At 40.8% G+C, this 21,400-nt stretch overlaps 1 protein-coding gene across 1 annotated transcript in view; it reads left to right on the forward strand.

Moving 5' to 3' along the window:
- LOC118937668 (zymogen granule membrane protein 16) overlaps window positions 1–21,400 on the forward strand; it is a 41,793-nt gene that overhangs the window by 3,447 nt on the left and 16,946 nt on the right. The gene's annotated exons all lie outside the window — the stretch shown is intronic.

A 21,400-nucleotide genomic window follows, 5' to 3' on the forward strand; every position in this document is an offset into this window, starting at 1 on the left:
ATGGGGTTTATACAGTATATGGATGGTCTAGATTAGACAGTTTGATAGATGGGGTTTATACAGTATATGGATGGTCTAGATTAGACAGTTTGATAGATGTGGTTTATACAGTATATGGATGGTCTAGATTAGACAGTTTGATAGATGGGGTTTATACAGTATATGGATGGTCTGGATTAGACAGTTTGATAGATGTGGTTTATACAGTATATGGATGGTCTAGATTAGACAGTTTGATAGATGGGGTTTAGACAGTATATGGATGGTCTAGATTAGACAGTTTGATAGATGTGGTTTATACAGTATATGGATGGTCTAGATTAGACAGTTTGATAGATGGGGTTTATACAGTATATTGATGGTCTAGATTAGACAGTTTGATAGATGGGGTTTATACAGTATATGGATGGTCTGGATTAGACAGTTTGATAGATGGGGTTTATACAGTATATGGATGGTCTAGATTAGACAGTTTGATAGATGTGGTTTATACAGTATATGGATGGTCTAGATTAGACAGTTTGATAGATGTGGTTTATACAGTATATGGATGGTCTAGATTAGACAGTTTGATAGATGTGGTTTATACAGTATATTGATGGTCTAGATTAGACAGTTTGATAGATGGGGTTTATACAGTATTGTCACACCCTGACCATAGTTTACTTTGTATATTTCTATGTTGTGGTTGGTCAGGGTGTGATCTGAGTGGGCATTCTATGTTTCATGTCTAGTTTGTCTAGTTCTATGTTCGGCCTGATATGGTTCTCAATCAGAGGCAGGTGTTCGTCATTGTCTCTGATTGGGAACCATATTTAGGTAGCCTGGGTTTCACTGTGTGTTTGTGGGTGATTGTTCCTGTTTTTGTGTTTGCACCAGACAGGGCTGTTTTGAGTTCTCACGTTTCTTGTTTTTTCGTTAGTTTGTTCATGTATAGTGTCGTCAATAAATTACAATGAACAACCACCACGCTGCGCTTTGGTCCGCCTCTACTTCACAAGGAGAGAACCGTTACAAGTATATGGATGGTCTAGATTAGACAGTTTGATAGATGGGGTTTATACAGTATATGGATGGTCTAGATTAGACAGTTTGATAGATGTGGTTTATACAGTATATGGATGGTCTAGATTAGACAGTTTGATAGATGGGGTTTATACAGTATATGGATGGTCTAGATTAGACAGTTTGATAGATGTGGTTTATACAGTATATGGATGGTCTAGATTAGACAGTTTGATAGATGTGGTTTATACAGTATATGGATGGTCTAGATTAGACAGTTTGATAGATGGGGCTTATACAGTATATGGATGGTTCAACAGTCAAAGCTGCTTAACTAGTTTTGGTGAGATCGAATGAAAGTAGGAAATGCTTTTTTTATGGTCTTTGTTTTACAGAATAAGTCTGTGGTTCCTTGAAACATTGTTTTAGTCCCAGTAAGTCCGAGCGAATCTGAGGAACAGACATCGATTTAAATGGTGCAAAAATTATATGGATTTTTTTCTATTTGCATTTAGTGTAATGGGGATGATACTGCAATGGGATGGCTGCAAATCTTAAATAAATTATATGTGATTTTTCTAAAATGTTAGCTTGACTACTGCTTCACTACAGTATCTCCCTGTATTGCATCACAAAGCAAAACCCTGGCAGCATTTCCAATGATGTACAGTAGGTGTTTTTGACAGGTTTCCATACTATGTACACTGAACAACAAAAAAGACAACATGTAAAGTGTTGGTCCCAGGTTTCACATTCCTCTAATTTGTTTTGTTTACATCGGTTAGTGAGCATTTCAACTTTGCCAAGACAGGTGTGGCATATCAAGAAGCTGATTAAACAGCATGATTGTTATACAGGTGCACCTTTTGCTGGGGAAAATAAAAGGCCACTCTAAAATGTGCAGTTGTGTCACACAACACAATGCCAAAGATGTCTCAAGTTGAGGGAGCATGCAATTGGCATGCTGACTGCAGGAATGTCCACCAGCGCTGTTACCAGAGAAGATAATGTTAATTTCTCTACCATAACCATCTCCAACACCATTTTAGAGAATTTGGCAGTACTTCCAACCAGCCTCATAACCGCAGACCACTTGTAACCACGCCAGCCCAGGACCTCCACATCTGGCTTCACCCACTGAGGGATCGTCTGAGACCAGCCACCCAGAAAGTTGATGAATCTGTGGGTCTGCACAACCAAAGAATTTCTGCACAAACTGTCAGAAACTGTGTCAGGAAAGCCAACCTCCAACATTGTTTTTAGATAATTTGGCAGTACTTCCAATCGGCCTCACAACAACAGACCACATGTATGGCGTCATGTGGGCGAGATTATGAACGTTGTGATCAGAGTGCCCCATGGTGGCGGTGGGGTTATGGTATGGGCAGGCATAAGTTATGGACAACGAACACAATTGCATTTTTATCGATGGCAATTTGAATGCACAGTGATACCGTGACGAGATCCTGAGGCCCATTTTCGTGCCCTTCATCCGCTGCCTTCACCTCATGTTTCAGCATGATAATGCACGGCCCAATGTCGCAAGGATCTGTACACAATTCTTGGAAGCTGAAAATGTCCTAGTTCTTCCATGGCCTGCATACTCACCAGACATGTCCCCCATTGAGCATGTTTGGAATGCTCTGGACCAGGGTGTACGAAAGCGTGTTCCAGTTCCCGCCAATATCCAGCAACTTCGCACAGCCATTGAAGAGGAGTGGGACAACATTCCACAGGCCACAATCAATGGCCTGATCAACTCTATGTGAAGGAGATGTGTCGCGCTGCTTGAGGCAAATGGTGGTCTCATCAGATACTGACTGGTTTTCTGATACCCACCCCTACTTTTTTAAAGGTACCTGTGACCAACAGATGCATATCTGTATTCCCAGTCATGTGAAATCCATTGATTAGGGCCCCCCCAAAAAATGATTGACTGATTTCCTTATATGAACTGTAACTCTGTAAAATTTTCTAAATTGTTGCATGCTGCATTTATATTTTTGTTCAGTGTAGCAGACTCGTAGCTAGCTAAACAATGAACCATAATCCCAACTCATGACGTCACCAACCTGGCTCAATGTTAGCTAGCCAAGCAAATGGCTATGAGATACGAATAATAAGAGCATACACGTAATGTTAGCTAGCGAGCCTGCCAGCTAACATTAGTTAGCTAACAGTACACTGACTTGAAATGGAACCACTTTCTTTCTTACCCGTATACATGGACGCATCTCCTGTCAAGGATGCCATGATTGCCCTTAGTTTGAAAATGTAATCCGGAGACATGTGTTTTCTCCATCTCCTTAGCTATCATACTCAAGTTTCAGAGAGTGGAGAGCAACACACAAGCAGTTTTACTATGCGATACATTTAAAAAAAGCTGCATTAGCCAGGATTACCAACAAATACTGATCAGCTCAATAGACAGTGCTATATGGCAGACCAATTCAAACTCATCTCTCGGCATGTCCAGCCCACTAATTTTTCTCAGCGGCTAGCAAGAAGACTACTGTCTTATTCGGTGGCTAAACCAACTAGGCTCATAATTTAACAATTGTATTCGTATTTACAGATGGCATACAAGTTTGTTATTAAGGCACATGAAAGTTCACATGTTCGAGAAGGCATTTCTGCCAAAAAAACGCATGATAAAAAAAAAAGTTTACATTCAAACGCCTGTCCTGTGAAGTAGTGACCCGCAACATAGGACAAGTTTCCTGAAACGGGTCACATATATGAATATATTATTCGTATGTGATACTTTTATTGAACAATCAATAAGAGAATGAACTGTAATGTTCTTCATCAGCCCTGTTTCTTAGCCTTGTATTGTAGCACCATCTAGTGTGGGACAACATTACTGTCCAATCCATTTTAATACTGGAGTCAAAGCTTTGATCTCCAGCTTCAGAAAAACAGAATAGGTTATTAGCCTATGCAAAATGTGTATATAATGCACATAAAATATACAGGTCGAACAGACTGCAAATCTGTATAAAAGTAATGGGATTCAGGAAATGACAAACTCTTCCCTTTATCAGAACTAATTGTGCCCCTATGATAAGGGTACAATTAGCCATGTGATACAAGGTATGAACAATATAAAATGTCTGATCTTCATAGTGTGTTTAATTTGTTTAATCAACAAAGCGGTATTGATTCCCTCCATGAATTCTGATGGCAGTTATTGTGAGAAAGATGGTAAAAGCCACTGCCAAAGTGATTTCAATAAATTATTACATCAAACTTGGACACAAATATGTTTGTGTTGTAGTTAGGACATCACTCTCCGCAACTGGATCCTAAACCCCCTGAGGGGTAGACCACAGGCTGTGAGAATTGGCAAAAACACCTCCTCTACACTGACTCTTAACTCAGGGGCCCCCCAGGGGTGTCCTCAGTCCTCTGCTGTACTCCCTGTTCATCCACAACTGTGTGGCTTTGCACAACACCAACTCCCTCATGAACTTTGCTGATGACAACACGGTTATAGGCCTGATAACCAATGACAACGAGTCAGCCTATAGGGAGGAGGTATGTGAACTGGCATTGTGGTGTCATGACAACAACCTCTCCCTCAGCAAAGCAAAGGAGTTGATTGTTAAGTTCAGGAAGCAGAGGTGGGAACATGCCCTGATCCACATCAACCGGACTGCAGTAGAGAGAGTCACTAGTTTTAAGTTCCTCACCATCCACATCACTGAGGACATGGACCAACACCACCACCACTGTTGTAGGCGTTATCACAGTGTGCGTCGCTGCTCCTTCCATCTTCAATATCAAACTACCGCTTTTGGATCCTGGCCCTCTGAATTAAGAAAAACTCTAATCAATGGAAGGTGGAAAACTCTAATCAATGGAAAGTGGAAAAAATAGCCATGGTCTTTCCTGAGTAGGCAACAAGACTTCTGCGGAACTCTGTGAATTTGTGAAACAACTAGTTTTTGTTTATTTTAGATATTAATCTAGGACCTGTCTGAATGTTATTCTGTCGTCGTATAACAAAGCCTACTGTATGTAGGCAAAGTCACTGAGTTGAGAGTGGTTGCATAAAGAGGAACTTATTTTTGATGGTAGGGAAATCGGCCTGCCAAAAAGTATTGCCTTTTCATGCCCGTATGGTTGGTAATGTTTTGCATAGGGTGCTGTATTTCAGAGGACCCGAGCAGGAGTAATCTACAGCCAAAGACTGAAGAGAGACCAAGCCAGTAGAATGCTGATTGTAGTTTTGAAACTGAGGTAAAAGTGGAGTAACTGCAGTCGGCTGTCTTATTTCGGATGCAATAATTGCTGCATACTGCAGATATACTGGATTCTAACTGCAGTTATACTGCACTCTGACTGGAATCTTTTTTCATAAGGGCAATGACAGCAGGTGGAGTCTTACTTCTAAAGGAGTGCACAATGCAGGTTAGCTGTTGATTATTAATTTACTAAACTGTAGTCGCACCCTTGCTCAAACAGATACTGTACAGTGTGCCTTCTGGTCAAACAGAACAGTGTGTTCAGTTAACGACTGTCTAGACCTGCTGGGGCATGTCCAATAAGGACCATAGTCTTGGCCTAATGTACCTTCGCTAAACCAGACAGTTGTTGATGTAGTTTTCAATCATTGATTAGTTACTACTCTCTCCAGTTAGAAACTCGATATTCATCACCATGTCCTCAGTGTGACGGTAATAAATGTGTTCTGTGGTAGTGTCTAATCTGAACCAGCAGATGGCAGCATATAGACAGACAAAGATCATTGGGAGAGGCAAAGGAAATGTGAAAACAGCTGAAGGCTTAACTACAACTTTTATATAGTCTTAACAACCAACATAACAGACGATGTAATTACATCAAAACATAATATTATACACGTGTTAATACTGCTAAGAAATGTAAGTATGGACACTTAAGTTCACCCTGTAACAAACTGAAGGGGAGGGCCAGGGACAGGTTGAGAGAGCAGTGGGGAGAGGCATTGTGTGTTAATACAAGGCTCCTATCTGGGAACCCTCCTCATCACGAATAAATAAATGCAAAACAGGACTTAATCAAATCATTCATAAGTGACTTGTGTTTGACTGTGCTACATCTTGTGACATTCTCATTTAGAATATTCATAGTGATATATTTTTGTTTTAAGTCCGCTATACATCCAAATGGTATGGAGGCCAAAATATCACTGGGACACTCCATAGTAATCTTCATCAAAAGCACATCCACTTTGTTGTATGCATTGTTTATTTATGATTATATAATGGGTGGGTCTAATTCTGAATGCTGATTGGTTAAAACCGCATTCCAGCCTTAAAACCCCATTAAAGCCGGTGTCTATTCCACAAGTTACCACCGGCTAAATCTATAACGTTAAAATGCCTATTTACTCTGTTCCATTTGCCTGCGCAATCCACTGTCTCATCAGCCCAGCCAGGCAATTTATAAACTTGTTCACCACTATAAAAGGCATCTAGACATTATCTCAAGTTTCTTTTAGACTAACATTTTGTTTTCAACAGCGGAGATTTGTATAAACCTTGGGGTCTGTCTTTCCGACTTTGGCAACATTATTTCAATATTCAAGCTGTCCCATAGTAATGAAAGTGTCGGGAGGAGACAGACAGGCAGGCCGCGTTTCTCAGCCAGTCAAAATCATGAATCAGTTGGCATAATGTTTATGGATATAAACAAAGAAATGTCAATAGAAAGCAGGTCAAACGAAACAAAGTGCAACTAGTATGTCGTTTTTCCAGCTTCAGTTTGAAGTGATTGTGTTAGCTGTGTTGTTGGCTAGCTCCTCTGAACAACAATGTCCTGACAAGAGAGCACATTTCCTATGCCAGGTGAAATTGCGGCTTATTAGCTCATTGTTATGGATGTATCCAAATGTCTCTAGAAAACTGCGTTATCAAATGCAAATTCAGGTACTTTGTTGTTTTCTGGCTGCACTGTTTGATGTGACTGAAAGTTAGCCGTAGTTGGCTAGCTAGCAAGCAAGGGATGTGAACGTTGCCAGCCAGTATGGCAATAGAACATTTAGATCGAACGATTGGGTCGCGTCCATAGATACAGAACAAAAAGACTGAACCGATAGAACAAATTACTAGCTGGCATGGGTAGCAACCCTATATTTGTGTTGGGACTATATCTTGTGGAAGGATAAAATAGTATGAATAAATTAATTAAAATAACATTTAAAAAAAATATATGTCAATCATTATTTGAATATGTTGGTAACCCGTTCTATAAAAGTGATAATGCCAGAGAAGCTGGTGTTTGGAGGATATTTTGCCCGCATGTGGTAAGGGTAGGTAACAAAACATTCAACGAGCTGATCCACAACATGGGGGCCCCTCAGGGGTATGTACTTAGTCCCCTCCTGTACTCCCTGTTCACCCACGACTGTGTGGCAAAACATGACTCCAACACCATCATTAAGTTTGCTGAGGACACAACAGTGGTAAACCTGATCACCGACAACAATGAGACGGCCTATAGGGAGGAGGCCATAGAATTGGCAGAGTGGTGCTCGGACAACAACCGCTACCTCAATTTGAGCAAGACAAAGGAGCTGATCGTGGACTACAGGAAAAGGCGGGCCGAACAGGCCCCCATTTAACATCACCGATTTACATTGACCCCCCCCTCCCTTTTGTACACTGACGCTACTCGTTGTTTATTATCTATGCATAGTCACTTCACCCCTACCTACATGCACAAATGAACTCAACCTGAACAATGATGTGAGGGGGCTGTCAATGTGTTGTCCCGGCCCTACCTGTAGATGCACTACACCCCTACCAAAGCATCTTGTCTGCTCAATGTGTATATCGATGTTTTTATATTGTTGTGATTGGTGTTTTATGTTGTCAATGTGTCTTTGTATAAAACGTTATGTGCTGCTATTTTGGCCAAGTCTTTCTCTTAATAATTTTTTATCTCAATGAGAATAATTTGGTAAAATAAAATGGGAATTTCGAATTCATCTGGATTTTGGCATATTCATGTAACTGGTGTTTTGTTTAGTGTAAATCTTTTTAAAATTCCTATCAGTGGTGTGCATTCATGGATGCATTCATGGATGCCAAGGGCAACCAGGCTTTGAATCTTTTGTCTGTCTGTGTTCCCTAATTTTGATAGTTTCGCTGATAGTGTATCATCATCAATCCTAAAAACTATTTTCTTTGAAGGGAAGACGTGGTGCTTTTGAAATACTTTAATTTGTCTCTTTCATTATTCTCTTTTCATTTCTCTCTTTTCATTTGTCTCTGTTGTGTATTGTTCTTGTATGGGTAAGGTATTCCTTTGCAATCTGTTAACATGTTGTGAATCAGTGCACTGCTCTCTTAGTCTGCACAGTGGGTAGAGAAGCCTGATGGCCTAGACTGGATACACTTCAGAACACTTGTTGTTCTTTTGTTCCTGTACAACTTTAGATCATGTTACGCATATTATTGGCCTATGAAGTGGATTGGGGTTAAAAGTTTTGCGTGACAGAGTTTTTAGCATATCCTCATTCCTGTGTGTGTATATATGTGTGTGTGTGTGTGTGTGTGTGCATAGTGTACTGTGTTTTAAATCATTATTTTTAAGGCAAGGTTTCTAAGTGTGTCTCACCACATTTGACTATTTAATAGAGATAAATAATGTATGTCTTATTCCCTTCCTAGATTTTGACCAATATGCAGCACCTATTGGGGCCTTTGTTGAACTTTGTGTCTGAGACAAAAGTACTGTTTTTTTTGGTCCGATCTAAATATTCCCCCTAAAAGCAATGCCAATCATTTTTCTGCTCCATCAAGTAGTCAAACAGGCTCGACACTGAAGTGAGAACATGAACTAGGTGATACTTTCTGGATCTGGGTTGGACTTTCCTATTGTTATGATGATAAAGCTCAGTGACAGAGAGATATATCCCCATTCCATTCTATTCATCAGGCAGGCAGGCTGTGGGAAACTGTTCTAATTGTCACGGCCGTCTTCCTGGAAGGAATAAGTGGACCAAAGCGCAGCGTGGTGAGTGTACATTACTTTATTTCTAATGTCGCCAACAAAACAATAAACAATACAAAACGACCTTGAAGCTTAAGAGGGCTATAGTGCCACTAACAAAGTCAACTACCCACAAATACAACATGGAAAGAAGTCTGCCTAAGTATGATTCCCAAGTTTGCTGGCAAGAGCATCCTGTCTTGTACAGAGGTCAACAAGACCTATGGTGTAATCACTACCGTGTTTCGCCACCTTGGCCTGGATGAGGGCAAGGTTCTTGGCAGTCTGGCGAAGTCCACTTCCAAGCAAGGGCTTTGGGATGGAGATGCAATATGGCAGTCGTGCCAGCTTATCTCATCACCCACCTGGTGGAAGAGACATTAGGATCTCAGGCTCTTTCCCTTGTTGCCTCCATCCTCCTCAAAATCAAACCAACATCAGCCACCTCAGAGCGCAATTGGTCCTCGTTTGAGAACACACACACCAAAGCACACAACAGGCTGACTAATACAAGGGTTGAAAAATTGGTGGCCATCCGGGCAAATTTGAGGCTTTTTGAGCCTGACAACGAGCCATCCCCAACAAGGTTGGAAAGTGACAGTGAAGATGAGATGCCCATACAATACAGATATCTCTATCTTAATCTGACAGATTTTGATGGGGATTTTTAAAATAGTGTTACAGTAGACTCTAGTGGATTTTAAACTCTGTAACTGTTGTCATGACTTGCTATGTTGGGTGTGGATCATAGGTGCCAAATCCCCCCCCCCCCCCCCCCCCCCCCCCCACCGTTGGATTTGGCAGGATTGAGGGGAAAGAAACATAATTCCACTTTGACATTATGGGGTATTGTGTGTAAGCCAGTGACAAAAATTTAAATTAAACTCACCACTCTAACTGGGCCTCTGCTCGAGCCATTTGTGACCCGATTCAGAAAAGGCGTATGTCACAAGTCATGACTTCACAGGAGAGCAGTTGGAACGTATTTTTTTTCTCAAACGTGAACTTTCATGTGCCTTAAAACCTCTCAAGGGTAGCGTCCCACCTGGCCAACATCCAGTTAAATTGCAGAGTGGGAAATTCAAAAATACTAAATTCAAATATTTAACATTCTTGAAAATATATACATCAAAATAAAGCTTAACTTCTTGTTAATCCAGCCACCATGTCAGATTTCAAAAAGGCTTTACCGCGAAAGCAAACCATGCGATTATCTGAGGACAGCGCCGCGCATACAAACAGATGAAAATCATGTTTCAACCAGGCAGGTGCGACACAAAAGTCAGAAATAGCGATGTAAAAAATGCCTTACCTTTGATGATCTTCTTCTGTTGCCACTCCAAAAGGTCCCAGTTATATCACAAATGGTCCTGTTGTTCGATAATGTCCTTCATATTGTCCATAAAAACTCAGTTTAGCTCGCTCGCTTCAGTCAATAATCCACCCATTTTCCCTCCATCATAATGCATACAAAATGAATCCCAAACGCTACTAATAAACTTTTCCAAACACGTCAAACAACGTTTATAATCAAACCATAGGTATCCTAATACGCAAATAAATGATACAATTTAATACGGAGAATTAGTTAATGTCTTTGCCAGAGAAAAAATACCAAAGAACGCGCTTTCTTCAACCCGCTTGGAAACACTACAGCCAAAATGGAAGCCACCTAGAAAAACTAAAATTTCTGGGTCATTTAGTGGAAGCCCTAGGAACTGCAATCTGGGAGAACTTGGCCTTATAATTAAAGTAATAGCCATTGAAAAAAGTGGTAAGCTGATTTTTGTTTGGGGGGGGGGGTGGTTTGTCCTCGGGGTTTCGCCTGCCATATTAGTTGTGTTATACTCACATACATTATTTCAACAGTTTTATAAACTGTAGAGTGTTTTCTATCCAAGTCTACCAATTATATGCATACCCTAGCTTCTGGGCCTGAGTAACAGGCAGTTTACTTTGGGCATGCTTTTCATCCGGATGTCAAAATACTGCCCCCTACCCCAGAGAGGTTAATAACAAACTTGTATGCCATCTGTAAATAAGTAACAAATTGTTAAAATACAAGCCTAGTTGTTTTAGCCACAGAAAAAGTAATCAACATTCCCTATAGCCATAAATGACAGAGATAATGAGTGGACTGGACATGCCTAGAAATTCGTTTGGATTGGTCTGCATCAGCGTCTATAAAATGAGCTGCTAGTTATGCGTAGATAGTCATTTCTGCTGCAGTTTTTTCTAAATATATAATTTTAGCCATGGAGAACTGCAAATATGTTGCTACTGCTCTCAATAACATTACTGCCCTGAATTTATCCGGCTCTATCAACAAAAGTCAGTGGACTTTCTGGAGGATGATCGTGGCGTGCTGACTCTCTCTGACTGAAAATTAATCAGACGATGAGGAAATCCCTGGTTTAGGTAAAAACATTTTCATTGAAGAAGACATTGTAGAGTCTTCTGATGACAGTGATGGGGAAGAAACAGCAATCAACAGTGTTGTTATCACGGAAGGAGTTGACCGAGTTTGCTAGTAAAAGCTTGCTGTTAGCTAGCCAGCTGAAGTTTGATGGCTAGTTTGCTAGCTAACATTGAACCTATCTGGTTAACTTTAGCTAACAATGACAATCGATTTGTATTGATAGTAACATTACTCTATGGATTGGGATTTTAGATCCTTTTTTTATCTAGCTTGCTAACGTTAACATTACATGTCTAAACAAAAGAACCCAAGTTAAAGCTTGCTGTTGGCTAGCTAACGTTAGCAGAGGTTAGATGGCTGACTTGACTTATATATGAAGTGTGTGTAATGTTAGTGAGGTTTTCTCAGAATGCCATTTTGCATTGCTAGTTATAGCACTTTGGTGGAAAGCTGCTGCCGTCCCACGTGACAATAGCAACAGTGTGGCGTCTCTACAAGGAATTGATGACAATACTTAGTATGTAAAGCATAAACACATTTTGATTATTTAATTGACCTCCAACATGATTGGCACTACTTTTATTGATCTCACATTATTTCTGTATTTTCCAGAGATACGTGTAGTCTGGCTGTCGTCCTTCAGGAATCTGTGGAGAAAATTGCTGCCCCACATCTTGAGCAATAAGACCAGGACAGACCTGTACTGGCAGTGCCAGGTGAACAACTATCAGGTCTTCAGATCTGCCAATCTGCCAGAAGCTGTTAAATCAGCCAAGCTGAAGAAGCAAGAGCAGCATCTCCTGCTTGTTCAGAGTGAGCCGTCTGTCTGCCAGACGATGGTTGCTGACTGTAAGACAACCTGTCAAGACCTGCAGTTGTCTCTGGTGGCCCCTACTGAAAGAGCAAGCAAAGTCATCAGGATGCATTACAGCTTTGATTTTGCATGTAAGCAACATTTCCTCCGTTATACTGATTAAGGATATAGATGGCTAGATAGATATACACACACAACAGAAGAAAAAATATATATATTTTATATATATGAAAATAATCATGGCCTCTAAATCTTCAAGCTGCATACTGGACCCTATTCCAACTAAACTACTGAAAGAGCTGCTTCCTGTGCTTGGCCCTCCTATGTTGAACATAATAAACGACTCTCTATCCACCGGATGTGTACCAAACTCACTAAAAGTGGCAGTAATAAAGCCTCCCTTGAAAAAGCCAAACCTTGACCCAGAAAATATAAAAAACTATCGGCCTATATCAAATCTTCCATTCCTCTCAACATTTTTAGAAAAGGCTGTTGCGCAACAACTCACTGCCTTCCTGAAGACAAACAATGTATACGAAATGCTTCTGTCTGGTTTTAGACCCCATCATAGCACTGAGACTGCACTTGTGAAGGTGGTAAATGACATTTTAATGGCATCGGACCGAGGCTCTGCATCTGTCCTCGTGCTCCTAGACCTTAGTGCTGCTTTTGATACCATCGATCACCACATTCTTTTGGAGAGATTGGAAATCCAAATTGGTCTACACGGACAAGTTCTGGCCTGGTTTAGATCATATCTGTCGGAAAGATATCAGTTTGTCTCTGTGAATGTTTTGTCCTCTGACAAATCAACTGTAAATTTCGGTGTTCCTCAAGGTTCCGTTTTAGGACCACTATTGTTTTCACTATATATTTTACCTCTTGGGGATGTTATTCGAAAACATAATGTTAACTTTCACTGCTATGCGGATGACACACAGCTGTACATTTCAATGAAACATGGTGAAGCCCCAAAATTGCCCTTGCTAGAAGAATGTGTTTCAGACATAAGGAAGTGGATGGCTGCAAACTTTCTACTTTTAAACTCGGACAAAACAGAGATGCTTGTTCTAGGTCCCAAGAAACAAATAGATCTTCTGTTGAATCTGACAATTAATCTTAATTGTTGTACAGTCGTCTCAAATAAAACTGTGAAGGACCTCAGCGTTACTCTGGACCCTGATCTCTCTTTTGAAGAACATATCAAGATCATTTCAAGGACAGCTTTTTTCCATCTACGTAACATTGCAAAAATCAGAAACTTTCTGTCCAAAAATTATGCAGAAAAATTAATCCATGCTTTTGTCACTTCTAGGTTAGACTACTGCAATGCTCTACTTTCCGGCTACCCGGATAAAGCACTAAATAAACTCCAGTTAGTGCTAAATACGGCTGCTAGAATCCTGACTAGAACCCCAAAATTTGATCATATTACTCCAGTGCTAGCCTCTCTACACTGGCTTCCTGTCAAAGCAAGGGCTGATTTCAAGGTTTTACTGCTAACCTACAAAGCATTACATGGGCTTGCTCCTACCTATCTCTTTGATTTGGTCCTGACGTACATACCTACACGTACGCTACGGTCGCAAGACGCAGGCCTCCTAATTGTCCCTAGAATTTCTAAGCAAACAGCTGGAGGCAGGGCTTTCTCCTATAGAGCTCCATTTTTATGGAACGGTCTGCCTACCCATGTCAGAGACGCAAACTCGGTCTCAACCTTTAAGTCTCTACTGAAGACTTATCTCTTCAGTGGGTCATATGATTGAGTGTAGTCTGGCCCAGGAGTGGGAAGGTGAACGGAAAGGCTCTGGAGCAACGAACCGCCCTTGCTGTCTCTGCCTGGCCGGTTCCCCGATTTCCACTGGGATTCTCTGCCTCTAACGCTATTACAGGGGCTGAGTCACTAGCTTACTGGGGCTCTCTCATGCCGTCCCTGGAGGGGGTGCGTCACCTGAGTGGGTTGATTCACTGATGTGGTCATCCTGTCTGGGTTGGCGCCCCCCCCCCCCCCCTTGGGTTGTGCCGTGGCGGAGGTCTTTGTGGGCTATACTCAGCCTTGTCTCAGGATGGTAAGTTGGTGGTTGAAGATATCCCTCTAGTGGTGTGGGGGCTGTGCTTTGGAAAAGTGGGTGGGGTTATATCCTTCCTGTTTGGCCCTGTCCGGGGGTGTCCTCGGATGGGGCCACAGTGTCTCCTGACCCCTCCTGTCTCAGCTTCCAGTATTTATGCTGCAGTAGTTTATGTGTCGGGGGGCTAGGGTCAGTTTGTTATATCTGGAGTACTTCTCCTGTCCAATTCTGTGTCCTGTGTGAATCTAAGTGTGCGTTCTCTAATTCTCTCCTTCTCTCTTTCTTTCTCTCTCTCGGAGGACCTGAGCCCTAGGACCATGCCCCAGGACTACCTGACATGATGACTCCTTGCTGTCCCCAGTCCACCTGGCCGTGCTGCTGCTCCAGTTTCAACTGTTCTGCCTTATTAATATTTGACCATGCTGGTCATTTATGAACATTTGAACATCTTGGCCATGTTCTGTTATAATCTCCACCCGGCACAGTCAGAAGGGGACTGGCCACCCCACATATGCTCTCTCTAATTCTCTCTTTCTTTCTCTCTCTCGGAGGACCTGAGCCCTAGGACCATGCCCCAGGAATACCTTACATGATGACTCCTTGCTGTCCCCAGTCCACCTGACCGTGCTGCTGCTCCAGTTTAAACTGTTCTGCCTTATTATTATTCCACCATGCTGGTCATTTATGAACATTTGAACATCTTGGCCATGTTCTGTTATAATCTCCACCCGGCACAGCCAGAAGAGGACCCCACATAGCCTGGTTCCTCTCTAAGTTTCTTCCTAGGTTTTGGCCTTTCTAGGGAGTTTTTCCTAGCCACCGTGCTTCTACGCCTGCATTGCTTGCTGTTTGGGGTTTTAGGCTGGGTTTCTGTACAGCACTTTGAGATATCAGCTGATGTACGAAGGGCTATATAAATACATTTGATTTGATTTGATTTGATATATATGGGAGGCAGGCAAATACCTTTCACTGAGCTGTGGAAAGACAGATTGATAGGGGTGAGACAATTTTAATTTATCATATTGTTATTTTGTTGTTTGCAGGCGCACTATCCTTCTGACCCTATGCAGCCAGGTTCCATCTACTTTTTAACTCTTCGCAAGTGTTGCTGGTTTGGTGTCTGCTGTGCAGGAATACCCCAACAAGTAAACTATTGATTGATGAAGGTATGTCATCCAGCAAAGGCAGCAGCGCAGTCATCAACTACATGCACCATTTCTTCACCAACTGCAGAGTTGGGGAAACACAGTTGGACCTGAATTGTGATAACTGTAGTGGCCAAAACAAGAACAAGTTTGTGCTCTGGTATTGTGCCTGGCGGACAAATGTACAAGCTCCACCACAGTCTAAAGTACTACTTAAGTATTTTTTGGGGGTATCTACATTACTTTACTATTCATATTTTTGGCAACTTTTACTTCTACTTCACAACATTCTGAAAGAAAACAATGTACTTTTTACTCCATACATTTTCCCTGACACCCAAAAGTACTCGTTACATTTTGACAGGATATGTAACGAGAGAACGTCCCTGGTCATCCATACTGCATTTGATCTGGCAGACTCACTTAACACAAATGCTTCATTTGTAAATTAGTGTTGGAGTGTGACCCTGGATATTCGTCAATTTAAAAATAATAAGAAAATTGGGCTGTCTGGTTACATATTTGGAATTTGAAATTATTTATACTTTGACTTTTGAGACTTAAGTATTATTAAAACCAAATACTTTTAGACTTTTACTCAAGTAGTATTTTACTTGGTGACTTTTACTTTTTACTTCTGTTATTTTCTATTAAGGTATCATTACATTTACTCAAGTATGACCAGAATACCTTTTCCACCACTGGACGTGGCTGGGGGTTATAGCATTTCTTTCACATGGCCCATCAATTCAGACAAGTGTGTCTGGGTAAGCGCCATCTGATATTTATAAAGTCTTTTTTATCTGGACACTTTCTGTTTACCTGGAATTTTTCCATGTTGTTGGCTACTACCACTTTTAATCTTTACTACACTACTCACTGTTTAGCACATGACCTCACATGTGAATCTTTAAATAGATGGGTGGTGCTGGCTTAAGAGTGTGAACAATGCTGAATGGGTGTAGACAAAGGAGAGTTCTCCAGTAGGTACCAAAACATTCAAAGGCCCTTTTTTCAAAAGTGAGTTTACAAGTTTATCAACTTTCAAAGCAGAATTACTTTCCCATTGTTCCTCAAAAATACAGTGTATGATATACCATTTTGTAGCTCTGAGTCTCTACTTTTTACCAATGTAAAAAGACCCATTTCAAATGTTGCTACATAAGACCGAATCCAGGTGGTGAGTCACATTTGGTTTGCCTCCCTGTTGTGATGTCTATCTGTTTCAGCATCTTCTCTGCTGTCACTCTGTGCTTCTTCTTGTTCTCTGTCTACCTGTCTGTCTGCTTAAGCCTTATACTTTATAAACGTAAATCTAATAACGTGGGCTATATTTTAAATCACGTGTCCCCCTGAATGAACATCTACCCTAAGTGTTACTACTACAGAGCTCCAGACTAACATTTTCCTCTGGTGTCACAACATTTTACAGTTGGGGACACCAGCCCTGAGTAATCATCTTATAAAGTCATTCTTATTGCTTTATTAAGAAGTATAAATAATAAACTACTGAGGTATTCAAGTTGTTTCATCTAACATGTCCAAGCAGGAATTCATGATGCAACATTATCCAATGATTGTCATGAACTTTAGTTGACAACAGATTACAGTTCTTATATTTTACAGTCATAGTAGGACTCCAGAATATCCAGATTTAGATGACAACAGACTATAGTTCTTATATTTTACTGTCATAGTAGGACTCCAGAATGTCCAGATTTAGTTGACAACAGATTACAGTTCTTATATTTTACTGTCATAGTAGGACTCCAGAATGTCCAGATTTAGATGACAACAGATTATAGTTCTTATGTTTTACTGTCATAGTAGGACTCCAGAATGTCCAGATTTAGTTGACAACAGACTATAGTTCTTATGTTTTACAGTCATAGTAGGACTCCAGAATGTCTAGATTTAGTTGACAACAGATTATAGTTCTTATGTTTTACTGTCATAGTAGGACTCCATAATGTCCAGATTTAGTTGTTTTGGTCAATAGAGATGAATTACATACATCTTCATGTGAACTAACTACTGTACACTAAATAAAAAATATAAACGCAACATATAAAATGTTGGTCCAATGTTTCATGAGCTGAAATGAAAGATCCCAGAAATGTTCCATATGCACAAAAAACATATTTCTCTAAAATGTTGTGCACAAATGTGTTTATGTCCCTGTTAGTGATAATTTCTCCTTTACGAAGATAATCCACCCATGCGACACGTATCGCATATCAAGAAGCTGATTAAACAGCGTGATTATTTTACAGATACACCTTGTGCTGGGGACAATAAAAGGCCCCTCTAAAATGTGCAATTTTGTCACACATCACTGATGTCTCAAGTTTTGAGGGACCATGCAATTGGCATGCTAAATGCAGGAATGTCCACCAGAGCTGTTGGCAGATAATTTATTGTTAATTTGGCAGTTCGTCCAACCGGCCTCATAACCACAGACCACGTGTACGGCGTCGTGTGGGGCACTCTGATTGTGATCAGTGTGCTCCATGGTGGCGGTGCTGTTATGGTATGGGCCGGCATAAGCTATGGACAGTGAACACATTTGCGTTTTATCATTGGCAATTTGAATGCACAGAGAAACCGTGACAAGATCCTGAGGCTCATTGTCGTACCATTCATCTGCTGTCTTCACCTTGTGTTCCAGCATGATAACCCACTGCCCCATACAGATACACCTTGTGCTGGGGACAATAAAAGGCCCCTCTAAAATGTGCAATTTTGTCACACATCACTGATGTCTCAAGTTTTGAGGGACCATGCAATTGGCATGCTAAATGCCACCTAGAAAAACTCAAATTTCTTGGTCATTTTTTCAAAACTCAGCCTAAAAATCTTTCTAAAGACTGTTCACATCTAGTGGAAGCCCTAGGAACTGCAATCTGGAAGGACTTGGCCTTATAATTAAAGTAATAGCCATTGAAAAAAGTGGTAAGCTGAATTTGTTGGGGGAGGGATGGTTTGTCCTCGGGGTTTCGCCTGCCATATCAGCTGTGTTATACTCACAGACATTATTTTAACGGTTTTAGAAACGTTAGAGTGTTTTCTATCCAAATCTACCAATTATATGCATACCCTAGCTTCTGGACCTGAGTAACAGGCAGTTTACTTTGGGCACGCTTTTCATCCGGATGTCAGAGAGGTTAAAAACAAACTTGTATGCCATCTGTAAATATGAATAAAATTGTTAAAATACAAGCCTACTTGGTATAGCCACAGAAAAAGTAATCAACCTTCCCTATAGCCATAAATGACTGAGATAATGAGTAGACTGGACATGCCGAGAAATTCATTTGGATTGGTCTGCGTCTATAAAATGAGCTGCTAGTTATGCGTAGATAATACTTTCTGCTGCAGTTTTTTCTAAATATATAATTTTAGCCATGGAGAACTGCAAATATGTTGCTACTGCTCTCAATAACATTACTGACCTGAATTTATCAGGCTCTAGTCTGTGGACTTTCTGGAGGATGATCGTGGCGTGCTGACTCTCTCTGACTGAAAATTAATCAGACGATGAGGAAATCCCTGATTTAGGTAAAAACATTTTCATTGAAGAAGACATTGTAGAGTCTTCTGATGACAGGGATAGGGAAGAAACGGCAATCAACAGTGTTGTTATCACGGAAGGAGTTGACTGAGTTTCCTAGTAACAGCTTGCTGTTAGCTAGCCAGCTGAAGTTTGATGGATGGTTTGCTACTTAACATTGAACCTATCTGGTTAACTTTAGCTAGCAATGACAATCGGTTTGTATTGATAGTAAAGTTACTCTATGGATTGGGATTTTAGATCCTTTTTTATCTAGCTTGCTAACGTTAACGTTACATGTCTAAACAAAAGACCCCAAGTTAAAGCTTGCTGTTGGCTAGCTAACGTTAGCGGAGGTTAGATGGCTGGCTTGCTAGCTAACATTGACTTACATATATATATGAAGTGTGTGAAATGTTAATGATGTTTTCTCAGAATGCCATTTCGCATTGCTAGTTATAGCCTAATGTTAGCTAGCTAACTAGCTAACATTGAATCGATTTGGTTAACTTTAGCTAGCTATGACAATCAGTTTGTATTGCTAGTTAAAGCATGCTGTTGGCTAGCCAGCTGAAATTCGATGGCTGGCTAGCTAGCTAACATTACGTGTATGAACTGTGTGTAGTGATGTTATCTCAGAATGCCATTTCGCATCCATTGTATAATGTAATAACATATTAAAACATGTAATGACGCATTCACTGACTGTTGTCTGCCTGGGCTTAACCATGCAATTTTGGCTTGTACTCTGTGTTATACCTTCCCCCTCTCTCTGTTACTCTATATACTAACTACACTGGAAACCTCCACACGGGTGGCGGACTAAGATAATAAACACACTGAAAACCCATAAATATACGCACACACTCAAAACCCTTTGGGATGGGCTCCAAAGACAAAGAACTCTGTCAAGAACCAATGGGATACTGACACCAGGCTGGAGAGGACTGTCTATCACCTACGAACAACCTACCAGGAGCCAGGACTACCAGAATCTACCTACGTCATTTCAATGTATAAATGAACTGCACAAATATGTTTTAGGTCTCTCTTCTTCCGAAAGCTCCCTAAGAGCTGGACGAATGGGAGCCGTGCAGCACGTTTTGCCAGATATCATTACGCTTGAATAAACAGCCTTTAATATACCGAATCCGCCTTGTCCAGAGTCTCATCTTGGTCTCGTTTCTCCAATAACGAATCATTAACAAATTGGTAGCAGAGGATGGTTGAAACCCATGAATTCGGTCCATAGACTTGATGAGAGAAAAGACAAGTTGACGACAGATTCTAGAAGGACGGGCGACCTGTCTACAGGAGTCATCGGGGATTCAACTCGCCTCAGGAAACTGATCAAAGAGCTCGACACTATAAGGTAAGCAGAACCTGTTAAATCAAAATCTGCATATTATATCATAGTCAATATCCAAATTATGATCAGGAGTACTGAGTGCGTGAGTATGAATTGTCATTAAATTAATGAAAAATTTTCCGATAACCAAAGGCATTTGCACAATGATATCTGTGTAAATATATTGTTTAAAATCTAATCCATATAGTCTGGCAACAATTGATATGTAAATCGGTTGGGTGTAACGGTGAAGGATTTGATAACAGAATTTGATGGAATGTGATGCACTGTTTTAATCGGATCCATATAGTCTGGCAATATTCGATGTGGCAATCGTTTAGGTGTTACGGTGAGGGATTCGATAACTCAGTGAAATGAAATATGAATGAGATGATGAAATGTTTTGTTAATTGATCGAGACGTATATTTAAGACTGGAACTAGTGGAGTAGGCATCCCACTAGGAGCATCAGTTAATAAGCTAAATAATTGGACTAGGAGTGAAGGAATTAAACCTGATCTCTCCAGATTAATGTCACTGATTCACCGTTCCATGAGACCGAGTGATACTGACCACCGGCTCTAAATTTGACCGCCGAGTCAAAAGTTTGGGCGGGGATTGTGCGGCCGCCGTGCCGTGTAACGAATTGATTTCTGTTCTCTTTGTGCTGTTGGGGTTGCCTAGAATTAATTTGACAAATATTATAGAAGGCATCTGAATGCATTGTCATTGACCCAAAAGTAGGCGTTTGGGACACTAACATTTCGCCAGGCCCTAGAAATGTGTGAAGCTGTAAAATTACTCCAATAAAATACCCTAGACGCATAATTATCTCGCGAATATCCCTTTTCGATATTATAGTACAGTAATTCTACAAAACTCTGTGTGCACGAGGGTGAGACACGAGAGATAAGTCTGTGTTGGCACCAGGGATACATCGCTGGTTTCGACCAAGTGACGGGCTAAGTGCACATAGTTGCTGAGGGCCATAGTGCAATGTCTTGTTAGCACATTTAGTTGTTTTTTAATTGTTTTACATTATTTTTTATCGGACCCAGACATAGTGA

This window comes from Oncorhynchus mykiss, chromosome 2, assembly GCF_057628025.1.
Source record: "Oncorhynchus mykiss isolate SJ-2025 chromosome 2, ASM5762802v1, whole genome shotgun sequence".
NCBI classification, from domain to species: Eukaryota; Metazoa; Chordata; class Actinopteri; order Salmoniformes; family Salmonidae; genus Oncorhynchus; species Oncorhynchus mykiss.